The sequence below is a fragment of the Anomaloglossus baeobatrachus genome, chromosome 2 (genome assembly GCF_048569485.1).
Source record: "Anomaloglossus baeobatrachus isolate aAnoBae1 chromosome 2, aAnoBae1.hap1, whole genome shotgun sequence".
NCBI classification, from domain to species: domain Eukaryota; kingdom Metazoa; phylum Chordata; class Amphibia; order Anura; family Aromobatidae; genus Anomaloglossus; species Anomaloglossus baeobatrachus.
In genome coordinates, this window is record NC_134354.1 from 544,495,115 (window position 1) to 544,507,809 (window position 12,695).

The window sequence follows — 12,695 nt, forward strand, 5'->3', positions numbered from 1 at the left end:
GTGCTGAATAACCCTGTAAAAACAAATGCAGAAAGAATAGTTTGCCAAGTAATCCTATATCCAGAGTGTGATAATTACCCAGTTTTACTTATAAATAGGCTGATGGGATAAGCCCAATGATGGATGTTTTATCATATCACCTTTAACCTTTTAACAATGGCACAATTAGTTTACAGCTGATGAAAAGTTCTACATGATTCAACCATTCTAGCAAATTTCAGTCTATTTTGCAGGATGAACATGTAGTGGGTCCATTATTTCCCCATGTGAGGGCCATGCTGTCCTGGCATCACTTTTTAATGCATCAAAATAAGTGTCTTCTCTTGTCACCATCGGATAATAGCTTCCAAAAGCAAGAATGAAACAAGAAGAACTAGTTACAAAATAAGTGCTAGATCTGTTCAATTCAAAACAGTCATTTTATCTACTGAGAATTATAACTAATATAGTGTAGCACATAATTTCTAAAGAATACAACAGTCATATATTTATATGTTCTGGTTCCTTAGTAAAATGTATGTAATGTGATTTAAAGCAAATTAAAAAGGGTTATTCAGTTAAAAAAAATACTTAAATGTGCTTAAAACACTATATTATGAAACTTGTCCAAATCTTCAGATATCTGTTTCTGTCCCGGCAGCCCCTCTTCTATCTTATTCTGTTTTACATACAAGTCAATGAAGACTAGAGATGAGCGATGTTCGAAGTTTGCCAATTTCATGTTCGAGTGATCTTGGGGGGTGCTCGAGATCGAACTCGAGCTTTTTGCTAAAAGCTCGACAGTTTGAGTAACGTTCGAGAACGGTTCGATCACCAAAAGTGTGGGTTTTTACAGCTATGTGTGCAGGGAGCCATCGCTGGCAGGCTGCAGTAAGCTGGTAACCAAGGTAAATATCGGGTATCCAAGCAAAGCGCTTTGGTTAGTAACCCAATGTTTACCCTGGCTACCTGTGCAGGAAGCCGACACTTCTCCGCTCGGCTCCACCCCCTCCTGCACTCGGCATGTATTTCCTGTGTATAGGAGGTGTGGTGGACAGGTTGCTTACAATGGGCCGTCTTTTGTGCATGACTGTGCATACGAAGAGAGCGAATTTCATAAACGCTCTTGCTGTATATACTTTGTTTTCCTTTTATTATTTTTTTTATGATTATTTTGTCCTTTAACCCCTTAACGACCCATGACGTACTGGGTACGTCATGGATCGTGTGCCGGTAAGCCCCGCCCCCTGCCGCCGGCAGGCGGCGGCGATCCGCGCACATATCAGCTGTTATCAACAGCTGACATGTGTGCCTGCTAGCCGCAGGGGGAATCGCTTCCACCCGCGGCCATTAACCACTTACATTTTGTCACGCTCCCCGGGTCCCCTGCTCTGCTCCCCGGCTCACCTGCCACGCTCCCCGGCTTCCCTGCGTCGCTCCCCGGTTCTTCTGTCCGGCCTCCGCCGCTCCCCGGTCTCCAGCCTCCTTTGCCTGTGGTTACCAGTCAGGTCTCCTTGTGTTCCTGTGAGATACTCACCTCTCTCTCTTCTAGAGCCGATCCTGCCTCGCCATCCGGTCCTGCCGAATCCCGAACCCCGAACGCTGCCTATCTGCCATCCTGACAGTCCGTTCCATCTCTGATCCCTGCGGTGACCCGTCCTCTCGCTCCATCGGTTCCGGACTCCGCCTGACAACATCTCGGCTTCCGAACCTGAGCTCCGTCACCCGGACTACCATCAGTGACTCCGTGGTCCCAGGGACTTCTCCATTCTACTCTTGTGCACGGACTGTCCTGCTACCTGTAGTGCTCCAGCTACCGGACCCCTTACCATCATCAAGGAGTTCGGCCCAGCGGATCCACCTCCTGGGTCTGTCCGTCCACCTGGCCCTAACAGTAAGAACAGGCCATGGATCCCGCTGAAGCACTAGCAGCCTTGCAGGAGGAAATCACACGCCAGCGTGAAACTCAGACCCGCATGCTGCAATTCATGTCTTCTGTGGACGCCCGCCTGAACACGCTACAAGCGTCAGTTACATCTTCAGCATCTCGGGCTTCCACTAAACAATCCACGGCTCCAGCTCCCGTGGCAGCCTCTTCGGATGCTTCCAGACTTCGTTTGGCCTCACCACCCCGGTACGCCCGAGATCCCAAGACCTGCAGGGGATTCATAAACCAATGCAAACTCCATTTCACGCAGCTGCCGCATTTGTTTGTCTCCGACCAAGCCAAGGTCGCGTTCATCATGTCCCATCTAGAGGGTGAGGCACTGGCGTGGATGAACCCCTTGTGGGAAAAGGAGGATCCTGTGACCACGAACATCCAGGAGTTCCTGCAGGCATTTCGTGGCACCTTTGACGAGCCCGGACGCGCCTCCGCGTCTGCCTCATCTCTTCTCCGGTTACGTCAGGGGACTCTGACGGTGGGTCAATACGCCATCCGTTTTCGCACCTTGGCTTCAGAACTCGGGTGGAACAACGAGGCTCTAACCGCCGCCTTCTGGGAAGGACTCTCGGGTCGAATTAAAGATGAGCTGGCTGGTCGTGACGTACCGTCCACCCTGGATGCCCTGATTACCCTAGCGACTCGAGTGGACATTCGCTTTCAGGAGCGATCCAAAGAGGTGTCCCGTGAGAGACGTCCGGTACGGCATTCCTCTCCTCCGCAGAAGCCCGAACGTACTTCAGTCAACGGCATCTGGTGTCTCCGTCCACGAGCCCATGCAGATCGACCGTGTGCGGCAGTCTGAACAACGCCGAGCAGAGCGGCTCGCCAAGGGCCTCTGCTTCTACTGCGGAGAGGGCACACACCTGCTACGCTCTTGTCCAGAGAGGCCGGGAAACTCCAAAGCCTAGGGTTGGTAGGAGAGGCCACCCTAGGTGCTGGGACTCTCTCAGACCCGGTTACGTGGACTGTTCAAGTGTCAACGGGAGAGACGCGGTTCACGGCTGAGGCGTACCTTGATTCTGGGGCAGCAGGCAATTTCATCCAGCAGGCCACGGTGGACAAGTACCAGGTGCCTGTTACTCCACTCGACAAACCCCTCGTGATTGCCTCTGTGGATGGGAGACCCCTCTCTGACACCATCTCCTGGATCACCAGGCCGGTCGAACTGCGTATCGGTGCCCTGCACACCGAGAACATCGCTCTCTACGTCCTCCCACACATGTCCCATCAAATCTTGCTGGGACTTCCCTGGTTACGAACACACGAACCATCAGTCAGCTGGGGCACTGGTGAAATCACCCGATGGGGCTCTTCTTGCCATGAGAACTGTCTGAAGACCATACAACCCATCCGACGACCTCCGGTTCCAGAGTCCCTACCGGGACTGCCCTCGGCCTATTGGTCCTTCGCGGATGTCTTCGACAAAAAGGAATCAGAGGTACTTCCGCCACATCGTCCTTACGATTGTGCCATCGACCTGCTCCCGGGAACTACACCACCTCGAGGTCGGATATATCCGCTGTCTCCAGCCGAAACAAGGGCCATGTCTACTTACATCACAGAGAGCCTGGCAAGGGGATTCATTCGGAGATCCTCCTCTCCTGCTGGAGCAGGCTTCTTCTTTGTTAAGAAGAAAGAAGGTGACCTACGCCCATGCATAGACTACCGGGGATTGAACCAAATCACCGTGAAAAACAAGTACCCCCTGCCGCTCATCCCCGAATTGTTTGATCGGCTTAGAGGAGCTCGTGTGTTCACCAAGTTGGATCTTCGGGGTGCCTACAACCTGGTCCGCATCCGCGCTGGGGACGAATGGAAGACCGCGTTCAATACTCGCGATGGGCACTATGAATACTGTGTGATGCCCTTCGGCCTGTGTAACACACCAGCAGTCTTTCAGGAATTGGTGAATGACGTGTTCCGGGACCTTCTCTACATCTGTGTGGTGGTGTATCTTGATGACATCCTGGTCTTTTCTCCGGACCTCCAGACCCACAGAGAGAACGTGCAGCTGGTACTACGACGACTGAGGGAGAATCGTCTGTACGCCAAGTACGAGAAGTGTGTCTTCGAGCAGTCTTCTCTTCCCTTCTTGGGTTACGTCATCTCCGATACCGGACTGCAGATGGATTCGAAGAAGGTCTCTGCCATTCTCAACTGGCCTCCTCCTTCTGGACTAAAGGCAATCCAACGCTTTCTGGGATTCGCCAACTATTACCGCCAGTTCATCCCTCACTTCTCTGCTCTGACTGCTCCTCTCTCTGCCTTGACCAAGAAGGGGGCTAATCCAAAGGACTGGTCACCTGCGGCCGACGCCGCGTTTGGCTCTCTGAAGCGAGCATTTGCCTCCTCTCCAGTGCTCCACCGTCCGGAGTTAAACCGACAGTTCACCTTGGAGGTGGATGCCTCCTCCTTGGGAGCCGGAGCAGTGCTCATGCAGAAGTCCTCCTCCGGGAAGATGGTGACTTGCGGTTTCTTCTCCAAGAGCTTCTCAGCGCCTGAACGCAACTACACCATCGGTGACCGAGAGCTATTGGCAGTCAAACTGGCTCTGGAGGAATGGCGCTACCTTCTGGAAGGAGCAGTGTACCCCGTTATTATTTACACGGACCACAAGAACCTGGAATACCTGCTGTCTGCTCAGCGACTGAACCCACGGCAAGCCAGGTGGTCCCTGTTCTTTGCCAGATTCGATTTCCAGCTCCATTTCCGACCCGCGGACAAGAATGTACGCGCAGATGCCTTGTCCAGGTCTTTCATGCCCATGGAGCAGGAGGAGGAGACATCCCAGCCCATCATCTGTCCTAGTAAAATCATTCCGGTGACTCCTGTCACCCTGGCCCAGATACCGCCTGGGAAGACCTATGTCTCTGAGACTGACAGGCAAAAAGTGTTACACTGGGGCCATGCCTCGAAAATAGCCGGTCATGCTGGTCAGAAGAGAACATGGAGTACGATTGTACGTCATTACTGGTGGCCATCCCTTCGCACGGACGTCGCTTCTTTTGTCTCAGCCTGCTCCTCTTGTGCCAGGAACAAGACGCCCAAACATCTGCCATATGGCCGTCTTCTGCCTCTGCCTATACCCTCAGTACCGTGGCAACACATTGCGATGGACTTTATTACGGACTTGCCATTGTCCTCCGGACACACAGTCATATGGGTCGTGGTGGATCGGTTCTCTAAAATGGCTCATTTCGTCCCTATGGCTGGACTGCCCTCTGCCCAGGAACTCGCTGACGCCTATGTACAACACATCTTCCGGTTGCATGGCTTTCCATCACACATTGTGTCCGACAGAGGAACTCAGTTCACCTCCCGCTTCTGGAGGGCTCTCTGCAAACATCTGGGAGTGACTCTGGACTTTTCTTCAGCCTACCATCCTCAGTCGAACGGCCAAGTGGAACGGGTCAATCAGATCTTGACCTCCTTCTTACGTCACTACGTCAACGCCCATCATGACGACTGGTCCACACTTCTTCCTTGGGCTGAATTCTCCCATAACCACCACGTCAGTGAGTCCTCCTCCAGTTCTCCCTTCCATGTCGTTTACGGACTTCAGCCTTCCGTCCCATTGCCTGTATCCTCTTCCTCGGATGTCCCTGCTGCTGATGCTGTAGCCCGTGACTTTGCAACCATTTGGGACTCTGTTAAGGCGTCCCTTGAACGTGCTTCCCTGCGGATGAAGAGACACGCAGACAAGAGGCGTCTGGACCCTCCGTGTTTCTCTCCAGGAGATCTGGTCTGGCTTGCTTCCAAGTACGTCCGATTGAAGCTACCATCCTACAAGCTGGGGCCTCGCTACATCGGGCCGTTTAAAGTCCTCAGCAAGATCAATGAGGTCTCCTACAAGCTGCAGCTCCCGGCCACGATGAGGATACCCAACTCCTTCCACGTCTCCCTGCTCAAGCCGGTTATCCTTGGTCCCTTCTCCGCTGCTGCCAGTTCGGCTCCTCCTCCTATTGCCGATGACGACATCTATGCGGTAAGAGATATCGTGGCCATGAAAACCGTACGGGGCCGACAGTTCTTCCTGGTGGACTGGGCAGGGTATGGTCCTGAGGATAGGTCCTGGGAACCCCGGGAGAATGTGGGTACTCCTCTGATCCGTGCCTTCCTGTCCCGGTTGCAGGGAGGGGGGCGTGGGGGGGGTACTGTCACGCTCCCCGGGTCCCCTGCTCTGCTCCCCGGCTCACCTGCCACGCTCCCCGGCTTCCCTGCGTCGCTCCCCGGTTCTTCTGTCCGGCCTCCGCCGCTCCCCGGTCTCCAGCCTCCTTTGCCTGTGGTTCCCAGGCATCTCGGTCCCCGCTCCCGGCGCCCGTCGGCTACTCAGCCCCAGCCCGGATCTGCTGCTTCCTCCTCACCGCTCCCTGCCCTGGCTTCTGGCACCCGGGCCTCGCGCATGCGCATTAGGGCGCGCGCGCGGTGATTGACCCTTTCTTAAAGGGCCAGCGTCCACTGACAGGAAATTGCGCACACAGGTACAGGGTATAAAGGGGTTAAGTGTCCAAGTGGGCGGGGCCTGTTCTTCGTGTTTCCCAAGCTAGGAATCAGGTCTCCTTGTGTTCCTGTGAGATACTCACCTCTCTCTCTTCTAGAGCCGATCCTGCCTCGCCATCCGGTCCTGCCGAATCCCGAACCCCGAACGCTGCCTATCTGCCATCCTGACAGTCCGTTCCATCTCTGATCCCTGCGGTGACCCGTCCTCTCGCTCCATCGGTTCCGGACTCCGCCTGACAACATCTCGGCTTCCGAACCTGAGCTCCGTCACCCGGACTACCATCAGTGACTCCGTGGTCCCAGGGACTTCTCCATTCTACTCTTGTGCACGGACTGTCCTGCTACCTGTAGTGCTCCAGCTACCGGACCCCTTACCATCATCAAGGAGTTCGGCCCAGCGGATCCACCTCCTGGGTCTGTCCGTCCACCTGGCCCTAACACATTTCGGTGCCAAAATCTTGGCAGCGATATGTATATGGGCGCCGCCATGACAGTCACTTACCCCGACCCCACCGGAAGTCACGTGACATGATCACGTGACTTTCAGCGGTTGCCATGGTAGCACAGGGTCATGTGATGACGCCTGTAGCTAACATGACTCACTTCCTCTCAATGCTGGAATACAGCCGGCATTGAAAGTGAAGCAGCAAATCTGCAGTTCTCAGCTCTGTAGCAGATATCTGCAGATAGTGCAGAGCGATCGGATTGCTGATTGCTATAGCCCCCTAGGGGGACTAGTAAAATAAAAAAAAAAGTAAAAAAAAAAGTTTTAAAAAATTAAAAAAAAATAAAAAAACCTAAAAGTTTAAATCACCCCCCTTTCACCCCATTGAAAATTAAAGGGTTAAAAAAATAAAAAATACACACATATTTGATATCGCCACGTTCAGAAATGCCCGATCTATCAAAATAAAAAATCAATGAATCTGATCAGTAAACGGCGTAGCGGCAAAAAAATTCCAAACGCCAAAATTAAGTTTTTTGGTTGGCCCAAATTTTGCGCAAAATGCAATAACAGGCGATCAAAACGTAGCATCTGCGCAAAAATGTTACCATTAAGAACGTCAGGTTGAGACGCAAAAAATAAGCCATCACTGAGCCTCAGATCCTGAAAAATGAGAATGCTACGGGTTTTGGAAAATGGCGCAAAAAGTGTGCCACGTTTTTTGGACAAGCTTGTGAATTTTTTTTAACCCCTTAGATACAAGTAAACCTATACATGTTTGGTGTCTACTAGAGTTGAGCGCGGTTCGTGGTTCGTGGTTCTCTAGTTCGCGGCTCGAGTGATTTTGGGGCATGTTCTAGATCGAACTAGAACTCGAGCTTTTTGCAAAAGCTCGATAGTTCTAGAAACGTTCGAGAACGGTTCTAGCAGCCAAAAAACAGCTAAATCCTAGCTTGGTTTCTGCTGTAATAGTGTAAGTCACTCTGTGAATCAAACTATTATCACATTTCAGTGTATAGTGTGCGTGAACAGCGCCTTCAGATCACTGCTGTTTCTATAATGGCGATCGCCATTTTTTTTTTTTTTTTTCTTGTCTTCCTTCCCTAAGCGCGCGCGTCTTGTGGGGCGGGCCAGCATGTCAGCCAATCACAGACACACACACACCTAAGTGGACTTTGAGCCAGAGAAGCAACGGCATGTGTGATAGGATCTGCATGTCACATGTCCCTGCATTATAAAACCGGACATTTTCTTCACGAACGCCATTATCTGCCTTCTGCGTCTTTGGTGTCAGACATCAGTGTCGCAGCTCCGTCCTCCTGAGTCCTATAGCCGATACAGCTGTATGCGCTGCATACACAGCGTTAGACAGCTTAGGGAGAGCACATTCTAGCAGTCCTTTTAAGGGCTCAAAGCGGCAGGGTCAGAGAGCCATAAGTGACAGGTCCTGCAAACAGCAACAGCGTCTGTGTAGCCCAGGTCAGGGATTTCCTCCCTGCATTTCACCATTAGGAGGGAATAGAAAGGCAGGCTTCCATTCCTCTACCCAGAGCACCACAATCCTGCCACTGTACCCTCTTGTCCTCTGCACACTCCAACTCATTCTAAGTAAGCCATTATACTAGCAAACACTCAGTGTACCTAGTGGCATCCTAAACGTGGCTATTGGACTTTGCTATAGTCCCACTAGTGCAAAGACATTAGCAGAGCACATCTGCCTGCATTGCACACTCCAACTTTTTTAAACTAAGCAATTTTACTAGCAAACACTCAGTGTACCTAGTGGCATCCTATACGTGGCTATTGGACTTTGCTATAGTCCCACTAGTGCAAATACATTTGCAGAGCACGTCTGCCTGCATTGCACACTACAACTTTTTTAAACTAAGCAATTTTACTAGCAAACACTCAGTGTACCTAGTGGCATCCTATACGTGGCTATTGGACTTTGCTATAGTCCCACTAGTGCCAAGACATTTGCAGAGCGCATCTGCCTGCGTTGCACACTCCAACTAATTATAACGAAGCCATTATACTAGCAAACACTCAGTGTACCTAGTGGCATCCTATACGTGGCTATTGGACTTTGCTATAGTCCCACTAGTGCAAAGACATTAGCAGGGCACATCTGCCTGCGTTGCACACTACAACTTTTTTAAACTAAGCAATTTTACTAGCAAACACTCAGTGTACCTAGTGGCATCCTATACGTGGCTATTGGACTTTGCTATAGTCCCACTAGTGCAAAGACATTTGCAGAGCACGTCTGCCTGCATTGCACACTACAACTTTTTTAAACTAATCAATTTTACTAGCAAACACTCAGTGTACCTAGTGGCATCCTAAACGTGGCTATTGGACTTTGCTATAGTCCCACTAGTGCAAAGACATTAGCAGAGCACATCTGCCTGCATTGCACACTCCAAGTTTTTTAAACTAAGCAATTTTACTAGCAAACACTCAGTGTACCTAGTGGCATCCTATACGTGGCTATTGGACTTTGCTATAGTCCCACTAGTGCAAAGACATTTGCAGAGCACGTCTGCCTGCATTGCACACTACAACTTTTTTAAACTAAGCAATTTTACTAGCAAACACTCAGTGTACCTAGTGGCATCCTATACGTGGCTATTGGACTTTGCTATAGTCCCACTAGTGCCAAGACATTTGCAGAGCGCATCTGCCTGCGTTGCACACTCCAACTAATTATAACGAAGCCATTATACTAGCAAACACTCAGTGTACCTAGTGGCATCCTATACGTGGCTATTGGACTTTTGTCAATTTACAGTATTGGAACGTTATTTGCATGACATCTGCCTGCATTGCACACTCTAACTTTTTTAAACTCAGCCATTATACTAGCAAACACTCACTGTACCTAGTTGTATCCTAAACGTGGCTATTGTACTTTTGTCAATTCACAGTATTGGAACGTTATTTGCAGGACATCTGCCTGCCTTGCACACTCAAACTTTTTTAAACTCAGCCATTATACTAGCAAACACTCACTGTACCTAGTTGTATCCTAAACGTTGCTATTGTACTTTTGTCAATTCACAGTATTGGAACGTTATTTGCAGGACGTCTGCCTGCATTGCACACTCAAACTTTTTTAAACTCAGCCATTATACTAGCAAACACTCACTGTACCTAGTTGTATCCTAAACGTGGCTATTGTACTTTTGTCAATTCACAGTATTGGAACGTTATTTGCAGCACGTCTGCCTGCATTGCACACTCAAACTTTTTTAAACTCAGCCATTATACTAGCAAACACTCACTGTACCTAGTTGTATCCTAAACGTGGCTATTGTACTTTTGTCAATTCACAGTATTGGAACGTTATTTGCAGGACGTCTGCCTGCATTGCACACTCAAACTTTTTTAAACTCAGCCATTATACTAGCAAACACTCACTGTACCTAGTTGTATCCTAAACGTGGCTATTGTACTTTTGTCAATTCACAGTATTGGAACGTTATTTGCAGCACGTCTGCCTGCATTGCACACTCAAACTTTTTTAAACTCAGCCATTATACTAGCAAACACTCACTGTACCTAGTTGTATCCTAAACGTGGCTATTGTACTTTTGTCAATTCACAGTATTGGAACGTTATTTGCAGGACATCTGCCTGCATTGCACACTCAAACTTTTTTAAACTCAGCCATTATACTAGCAAACACTCACTGTACCTAGTTGTATCCTAAACGTGGCTATTGTACTTTTGTCAATTCACAGTATTGGAACGTTATTTGCAGCACGTCTGCCTGCATTGCACACTCAAACTTTTTTAAACTCAGCCATTATACTAGCAAACACTCACTGTACCTAGTTGGATCCTAAACGTGGCTATTGTACTTTTGTCAATTCACAGTATTGGAACGTTATTTGCAGGACGTCTGCCTGCATTGCACACTCAAACTTTTTTAAACTCAGCCATTATACTAGCAAACACTCACTGTACCTAGTTGTATCCTAAACGTGGCTATTGTACTTTTGTCAATTCACAGTATTGGAACGTTATTTGCAGCACGTCTGCCTGCATTGCACACTCAAACTTTTTTAAACTCAGCCATTATACTAGCAAACACTCACTGTACCTAGTTGTATCCTAAACGTGGCTATTGTACTTTTGTCAATTCACAGTATTGGAACGTTATTTGCAGCACGTCTGCCTGCATTGCACACTCAAACTTTTTTAAACTCAGCCATTATACTAGCAAACACTCACTGTACCTAGTTGTATCCTAAACGTGGCTATTGTACTTTTGTCAATTCACAGTATTGGAACGTTATTTGCAGGACATCTGCCTGCCTTGCACATTCAAACTTTTTTAAACTCAGCCATTATACTAGCAAACACTCACTGTACCTAGTTGTATCCTAAACGTGGCTATTGTACTTTTGTCAATTCACAGTATTGGAACGTTATTTGCAGGACGTCTGCCTGCATTGCACACTCAAACTTTTTTAAACTCAGCCATTATACTAGCAAACACTCACTGTACCTAGTTGTATCCTAAACGTGGCTATTGTACTTATGTCAATTCACAGTATTGGAACGTTATTTGCAGGACGTCTGCCTGCATTGCACACTCAAACTTTTTTAAACTCAGCCATTATACTAGCAAACACTCACTGTACCTAGTTGTATCCTAAACGTGGCTATTGTACTTTTGTCAATTCACAGTATTGGAACGTTATTTGCAGCACGTCTGCCTGCATTGCACACTCAAACTTTTTTAAACTCAGCCATTATACTAGCAAACACTCACTGTACCTAGTTGTATCCTAAACGTGGCTATTGTACTTTTGTCAATTCACAGTATTGGAACGTTATTTGCAGGACGTCTGCCTGCATTGCACACTCAAACTTTTTTAAACTCAGCCATTATACTAGCAAACACTCACTGTACCTAGTTGTATCCTAAACGTGGCTATTGTACTTTTGTCAATTCACAGTATTGGAACGTTATTAGCAGCACGTCTGCCTGCATTGCACACTCAAACTTTTTTAAACTCAGCCATTATACTAGCAAACACTCACTGTACCTAGTTGTATCCTAAACGTGGCTATTGTACTTTTGTCAATTCACAGTATTGGAACGTTATTTGCAGGACGTCTGCCTGCATTGCACACTCAAACTTTTTTAAACTCAGCCATTATACTAGCAAACACTCACTGTACCTAGTTGTATCCTAAACGTGGCTATTGTACTTTTGTCAATTCACAGTATTGGAACGTTATTTGCAGCACGTCTGCCTGCATTGCACACTCAAACTTTTTTAAACTCAGCCATTATACTAGCAAACACTCACTGTACCTAGTTGTATCCTAAACGTGGCTATTGTACTTTTGTCAATTCACAGTATTGGAACGTTATTTGCAGGACGTCTGCCTGCATTGCACACTCAAACTTTTTTAAACTCAGCCATTATACTAGCAAACACTCACTGTACCTAGTTGTATCCTAAACGTGGCTATTGTACTTTTGTCAATTCACAGTATTGGAACGTTATTTGCAGGACATCTGCCTGCCTTGCACACTCAAACTTTTTTAAACTCAGCCATTATACTAGCAAACACTCACTGTACCTAGTTGTATCCTAAACGTGGCTATTGTACTTTTGTCAATTCACAGTATTGGAACGTTATTTGCAGGACATCTGCCTGCATTGCACACTCAAACTTTTTTAAACTCAGCCATTATACTAGCAAACACTCACTGTACCTAGTTGTATCCTAAACGTGGCTATTGTACTTTTGTCAATTCACACTACTGCAAATCTATGTGCAGCACCTCTGCATGACAACCTCGTG